The following is an 8041-nucleotide window of genomic DNA, read 5'->3' on the forward strand; positions in this document are numbered from 1 at the left end:
CTGGGACTCCAGACAACAGGTGTCACTTCTGGGCCCCAAGTCCATGTGTTATGCAGGGATAACAGTAATATCACCTTTATGAACCCATAGAGATATTTCCTTAGTAAGTCCACATCAGGCACCTAGGATATTATTGACCTCTTATACAGGTTGACAGTGCTGTACGACATTGACAACAATGACAATGCAATAGCTGTTCCAACAGCTTTCTATGCAATACAGAACACCTGATGCAGATCCAGTTTTTTGTACTTATTCAGTCCCAAATAAAATCCTACGATTCTGTCTTTCTTGTTGCCTAATCCTGCATGCACCTATGTCTTTGTCAGCAGAGTTCTTCAGTACACTATCACCTGCACGTGATCAAAAGTCACCAGCAACTGCTCTGTGACCCATGACCTCTGATATCGCAGTGCCACTGTGCATATTTCCTAGTGCTGTGTGGCACATGAACCCACTCCCTACACCTATAGGAGCAAGTCCTGGAGGAAGTATCAGCTGCTGTTTCACTTGAAGGAGGAGAAGTCCAGTAACACAACAGCTTAGCAAACACAGAAGATAAGAAAAACCTGCTCCCAGATCCCAAGCAAGTGCAAAATCACCTCTGCCATCTCTCAGAGATGACCTGAAGTAGCAGGCAAGACCATGCTGCAGGATGGTGTCCCTGCAGGAAGGGTGTCCCTGAAGCAGTTGTACTGCATATGGCATAAATGATGATCCTGTAATTTGAGTGTGAGAAAGAGCCTGTGTGACTCTCCACTCACAGGGTCATATAGTGGCCAGGACATCTGAGTTCCCAAACCTGCTGCAGATACAATAATGTGTCAACAGCTTTGTGTCATCCACGGTAGAAGAGCAGGTGAAGCAGATCTCAAGTATTCACATATACTCACACACGCGCTTGTATATAAATATGTCCTTAGAAAAATGAGTCACTACACAACATTTTTTAGACTAATAGTGAAGGAAGAAGACTCCTGACTAGACTCAACCTAAAATATAGAGTTAGCTCCAAAGCTGAACAAAGAAATGTGGCTCAGAACATGCTTCACAATAAAGAAAAATTGTGAAAGAGCAAGGATAGATGACTAGAAGTCTGCAACAATGTAAGAAAATGATCAAATTACTCAGGACTGTACAGTCAAGGAAAGAGACGAGTGAGGGATGTGGCAGAGGTGTGTAAAATTAAAAGTGTCATGGAGAGGGTAGTCTGGCACAAATTTTGTCCTGCACCTACCAATTCAAAAGTGAGCACTATCGAATGAAGCTCCGAGAAAAAATTCAAACTGAACTAAAAGGCATAGTTCTCATTAAGTGGATGGAAATCCCTGTAGCAACATCAAAGATGACAGAAGTTGATATGGGCTTAAGCAGCAACCAGATCACCTTTTCCTGTTTTTTTCCCTGGGCATCCACTTAAGATTACTGGTAGTTTGGAGGTAGCAATATGTTTTAATTCAGGAAAAAGAACAAAAACAGTTTCCCACATCACAAATTTTATTGTCAAGTTCCCTGGATCTGGGGAAGTTGCAGGAATCAGTCTACCCGAAGTGCTAGTGATGAGGCTCACTCTCAAAAAAACACCTTCATGATCAGAATGCTTCCTTGTCAGATAGGTATCACAGACAGCCTGTTGGGCTGGGTGAATCCTTGTTTTGACCTAGCACAGCCATTCTTATATTCACCCAGCCCCTGTATCTCTGTTGATTATCAGAGTCTACTGATACTGACTATTCATATCAACTTGTTTCACTAACTCCACACACACACCTGCTTTGGCACCCACTTGGTAGGCATTACTTACCTCGAAGATACATGGGCTTTGCAGGTTTGAATGCCACAAGCGTTTGCTTCCATTTGGAGCTAACACATAAAGCCAGCTCCACATTGCTTCAGTAGGCAGTCCAATGTCTGAAAAATGGACCCTGTTAGTCTCTTAAAAACACTAAGATGAGAGCCTAGACATCATATCGGATGGGGAATGGCATTCCTGAGGAACAAGCTAAAACCCCCTGTTAAGTGGGAAATTACCTACAGGCAGCCAACAGGAGATAATTTTTTTAAGGAATACATGAAGGACCATCTCTGTGGTTTAGACACATCGAATACTTCCAACGGATGAAGATGCAGATCCTAAAAGGCAAATAAGCCTACCTGGAGCAAGGCATAGGTGCTGAAATAAACATTCATAGTCATACTCAACTGCCTATGGTCTTGTAGCTTTGAAAGTTACCAAGGTTTTATAACCCCTCTCCCTAGCAAACTTCTATCTAGACTGCACAGGAAGTGTCAGTGGGATGTTTTGGATCTCGCCCTTAATACAAAGATGTCTTGAGAGGAGAATCAGTTAGCTGAACAGAAAGAGTCTGATGAAAACTTAACTAAAGTAGATGGAAGTAACTCCTTTGTGCATCCTACTCTGGGAATACAGGAACCTTATGAATTTTGAGGTTTTGTGAACATAAGGGATTTTTAAATTCTCTGAGGGATTGCAAAATGAATTTTGTCTCTTTCTACTCTACCATTTAAACTCATAGTTTGTTTTATTTCATATAAGTATAATTCAATTTTTTAAAAACCACAAAAAAATGTTTTTCTAGCTCAGACAATCATGTGCAATGTATTAAGGACAGAACAGCCTCCAAGTCCAAGGTTTGGCACGTATCAGTCCTAGAGAGACATACTTACAAAAATTAGGATCTTTTTCTTTCCCTTTTGTCTGCTGCTTTCCCAGAGTGTCTCTTTCTTTTTCACACAATCAGCTCTCCGTTTCTTTTCTCACCCTGTTTTTCACCATATATACTTGTCTTCCCCCTCTTTCATAGTCACCTTTAAAGGTATAAGTAAGATGTGCTCCCAGTAATGCTGAAATCAACATCAACATTTTAATGAATAATATTTCAGTAGGTTTGAAATCTGTCAGAATGATTTAGCCTATAGCTAATAAGAACAAGACATCCAGGGATTATTTCTAGCACTCTCTCTTGTGAGTTTATAATTTCTGAATCAGAAGCACTGCATTTTGAACAATACCAGGCCAAACCTTCAAACAGTATTCACTCAAATAAAAATTTAAATTTGTTTGAGTGTCTTCATGCTTCCATTTGCATTCAGTTATCATGAATATGCCAATATGTGAAATGATGACAGAACCAATCAGACTAAGAACCTAATTTTAACTAAATACATAATTCAATAGATGGAAGAACTGAGAGATCAGAAAGTTTTTTAACAAGTTTGAGACAGCTGTAAATAGTTGAAGGGGATTTCTTTAAGAAAAGAGAAATCTAATAATCTACAAAAGTACATCTCAGTAAAATACTCATCACAGATATTGAACATTCTCTTTATAAGAGACAGAGTTGAAATAATGGCTCATTCAGCTACTCTGATGCAACAGCCCAGCCTCCAGGGCCACTGACTACCAGCAACAGAAGAAACTTTAAACCCAGCTTCTATTACGTGGCACGTCATCATGCACACCTCAAATCTTATCTTAAAATCTTGGAGGTTTATTTGATATTATTCATCCTAGGACCCTGGAGTAACATCATAATATTTGTGTGAAAGATGAATCAAGAGTCACTGGTTTTTAACTGGCTTCCTTCCCTAGAGACAGGTAATTCAAAGTCCAACAGCATCTTCCAAGCTGAAATAAAAAAAAACAAAACCTTGAAACATTTTTAAAGCAAAGTAACTTCCAAAGAATAGTAAATAATGTGCTATCAGAGGCATAAGTTTCACAAGTTGCATTTTTTACACGGAGAGTAAACAGAAGGTGCATTCTCATACCAGCAAGTGCTGTTTTACCTGAGCCTGGTATGTACAGAGGATGCGGTTTATTCGTTCTTTCTTGTGTCAGAAAATGTAGAGTAGTCCATAGGCTGCAGTGTTTCAAATTTCCACATTTTGAAAGACTGCAACTGCTTCTCCAGAGTGTAAACTAAAAACCTTTTCTTGTGTCCCAGTGCAGAGCCTCATGCCTTACCTGACCAGCATAGGATCAGAAGGGTCACAGTGCTGGCCATTCTACCCTAGCTTAAATATCCAGGTTAAAAAAATAGAAAAGTGAGGCTTACACAGATTTGGGGTATACTTTATTTTACACATTTAGAAATATTTGTTGCATCAAAACTATGCCAAGAAACCAAGTAACTAGATTTTGGATCTGAATTTACCTTTTTGTTTCATTTTTAAGGAAAAGTCTGACAACAGAGGTCAATCTATTTTCCACTTACAGTCTTTTAAATTATAGTGGTAATCTTTCTGTTACTGACAGCAGTGTTAGCATTTGCCTATTACTGTGTTGCCTGGAAGTCCTTGGCAGAAATCAGGATTCTAAATGCCTGTCTAGATGTTGCAAACAGGACATTGTGAATAAAATGAGTATTAACTGTGATTATTAGAGTCAGCTGTAACCAGAACGAATGCTTAAAGGAAAATTTTGGAAAATCTTGGACCCACGTTCAAACTAGCTGTTCTGGCCACTTCTGTGATAATTGCTTAGTCTGTATTCTTGAAGCCCTTAGTTGCTAACTCTGACTTTAAATTGGAGCCTCTTTTCCTGTCAAAATCCCAAGACACAGAATCAACAGAAACAATGGAGGAGAAGAGAATGTTGTTTTGCTTCACAAAATATTAACTGAACGCAAAACAAGGGTAGAGGTTGCATTAAAATGTAAGGAAAGCACAGTTTTATATACTGCCAGCAGTAAACCATCTACATATAAAAGTACTTTCTTTTTCTCTAGAAGCAAAGAGTAGGTTGTAAGTGCAAAAAAATGGTAAAAGTACTATGAACAAAACAGGAAGAACTAGGAAAGAAGTCATTATTGAGTAATCTGTCTCTTAAATAGTTAAAGACCATCTTGCATTGGTGTATTTGCACAACCTCAAACCCCTTTATTACTAAGAAATGAATGCAGATTATTTCCTTTACCCATATGACAGCCAGCATATTTTTGTATTACTTCATAAGAGGTTCCTCTCCTTTACAAAATGCTATGACTCCTGTTAGCAAACAATGCAGTTTTGTTAACTCATTACCCAACCTCACATGCAATGTAATAAAACTCATGATAAATTGCTCTTGCTCCATAAACTATGCCACAAGTAAATGGCTTTTGACAGCAAAGAAGCAATATCTCCCATCCCTCTCCATTGAATGTCTATCAGTTTTGCAGCATTTCTGTGCTACAATTAATCTACAGCAAAGACTTGATGTAAGAGCACAAATTTCACAAAATATAAAACAAAACGCTTACTTTGTAAATTCCTCTGTACCCACAGTTACAAGAGACATGTAGCAGCTTGCTGCTTTGCTGTAGTAGAACCTGCAAAATATATGCAAGGTAATGAAAGAAAACAAACATAAAACATTTCAAGAACTTGATCTTGCAAGTTGCTGGGGCACCAGCAGTAATTTCCATGGGAACATCTGTGCTTAAAGATAAGAACGTGCTTGAGAGATTTCCTGAGGCAAAGCCAGAAAACTCAACTTCTCAAGCATTTGAATTTCTCCTCATTCGAAAGTACAGAGATGATCATGACACTTTCCTCAGCTGTTTTAATTAGTTGATGTGTTTTAGATGTAAGCAAGTCAGAACATTATGCTTTTCTTTTCACTTAAAACTCTGGAATTTTTTTCCTGTGTGTCTAAATACCTTGAAGAAAATCCCTTCTCTACTTAACCTGAGAAGAATTCATTGAAACATTATTATATTTCATAACTAATTAAAGAGAGTATTTTGAGTATGTGATTTACCATGTGCTTTATCTGATTGCATTTGATCCCCCTGACCTTTTAATTGAAAGGGGAAATAGATTTATCTGTGGTGAAAACATGATATGATTACCAACTCTGCCTTACTTTTTAGAATCTATATGAACTTTTTGTACCCTAGGTTTTAAAACCTAGTGAGTCATTTTCCTAGTACAGAGATGTCATCATGTTTATGACCTTATGTTTTCTTTTTCTTGCCTCAGTTTCCGTTCTGTCCTTAGCTGAACAGTTTAACTTTACACTTTCCCCATTGCTTCCGGTGTTAAATCCATGTTGCTGAGAAGTCTTTGCTGATCTCTTGACCTCCAGCATTCATATTTCCTATGTATTGCATAGTCATTATTAAAATCAGTAACATTTTCTTGGAAACATTTTTAAGGTTGTTGAAGTATTTTGGAATCCTGCCTGTCAGTAATCTTCCTACACAAAATACTGTAAATCAGTGTTTGGCCAGTTGAACTATGATTGTTGCTCATGTTATAGGTGTTCTCAAATGTTCTCATTTTCAAATGAATAGGATTCTTTGCAGCAGGAGCTTCACAAATACAGGCAGAAACAGTACAAAAGAACTCACTGTTGCCCAGATTACACAAGTTTTAAAACTTTAACTGAAATGACACACGTCTTTGAACAAAGTTCAAAGTTCATCAATGAACAAAGTTGTAATGGCTTTCACACTCTTGGCCAGAGTCAAAACAGCTGGTTTTTAAGAGCAATTTTCTATAGATGCTAAAATGTTCATTCAATGCTTTACTTCTTATGCTTCTAAGTAGCAAATTTTAAATGCAAGTGGCTACAGTAATCAGATTTAATATATCATACTGCAATGGATCTTAAAGTCAAAGAAAAAATTCAGATGCTCTTGTTTTGTCATGGTGAAAAGCATAATAAATGTGTATATTTTCAGACCACTCTTCTTTGAAAAGTTGGGGAAAAAAGTGTCCAGTCTCCTTCAGTCTTCCAAATAATTTCTAGAACATTTTAACATATTTATTCTAGAATAATTTTATACATCATTGCCTGAATGTTTGTCATTTGCCACTGGCTTCAGCAGCAAAACCAGTTTTAAAGAGAAACTAGGTTTCTCTTCTTTCACCACACCAGTTTGCTGGCTCCCCCCAGCAATACTCATGGAACTATTGGTGGAGGGCTCTGCGAGAAGGTGAATTGCTGAAAGGATCTAGGTCATGAGAAACTCTGGAGAGGCTGACACATTGTGGTATAGGGGTAGGAATGAGAGATGAGCAGAAGAGGCACATGCAAGAAGGCAGGACTCCTTGAACTGGCATCATCATAACACAGACTGGCATCCTGAGAAATACCCTCCTGTGGCTGGGGAGCAGCTGTGTGGAGATGCAAACTCCAAATGCCTTCAGTGAATGGGAGAAGGCACCAAGTTATAGCATCAGTTGCAACTTCCAAAGGCAAGTTAATCACATGCATTAAACAGATTACAAACTCATCTCCCTCCTCTCTCTCCCCACCAAGTCTACAAACTACAGCCAAAATGTTCTCCCTTTCTTGGGCATGTTTATTCCTTTAGATGTTCTGATGTAACTATTTCACTGATGGTGCTGTCACCTCACACATTTTTCTTAACTGAAAAGTTCATTGAAGGCGAGGCTAGATTTAAAGGAAGCCCAGTCGGACAAACTTCTCTGGCTGTGGCTCATCAGTGTCTGTAGTTACCCATTCAGACTTCCTCAAGCTGCTTTTTCAGGCCTCACCACCCATCCCATGTGAGACAGCTGCACCTTCGCATCTCCTGGCACCACTGCACACATAGTCTGCTCTAGCCTAGTTCTGTCAAATTTGATCCAGGTTTTTTGTTGGGTTTGGTTTTTTTTGATCCCCCACTATGAAGTATTTAAAGTCACTCAAATCATTTTGACAGAATAAAGTTAATGAGTAACCAGACATTCAATTTTGCTGGAGGCTGGAGATAGATCAGGGGTCAAATATTTCCAGTTGGAAGAAAGTGTCAGGCAGGTGACAAAAGCCTGGGTAAGTCAGTCCCTCCACCTCATTAGCAGACATTATATATAGGTAGGTTAGTCTCATACTGGCTAACAAATCCATACCTAACTCTCCAGTCACTACTAACTGATGCTTTTAAGTCAGTCAACAGCACCTGTTACTCAAGAACAAGTAGACAAGAATGTCCTAGATCAAACAGTATCTAGATTTTGGGATAAAAGTTGAAACAATAATAATAATAATAATAATAATAATAATAATAATAATAATAATAATAATAAT

At 38.3% G+C, this 8041-nt stretch overlaps 1 non-coding gene across 1 annotated transcript; it reads right to left on the reverse strand.

Moving 5' to 3' along the window:
- Nucleotides 1–1458: 1458 nt before the first annotated feature.
- LOC113959861 lies at nt 1459–1620 on the reverse strand. Its single transcript, XR_003531934.1, has one exon. It is a non-coding gene; the product is annotated as a U1 spliceosomal RNA (small nuclear RNA).
- Between the last annotated feature and the right edge of the window lie 6421 nt (nt 1621–8041).

This window comes from Corapipo altera, unplaced genomic scaffold (genome assembly GCF_003945725.1).
Source record: "Corapipo altera isolate COAL_440 unplaced genomic scaffold, ASM394572v1 1, whole genome shotgun sequence".
Taxonomy (NCBI): domain Eukaryota; kingdom Metazoa; phylum Chordata; class Aves; order Passeriformes; family Pipridae; genus Corapipo; species Corapipo altera.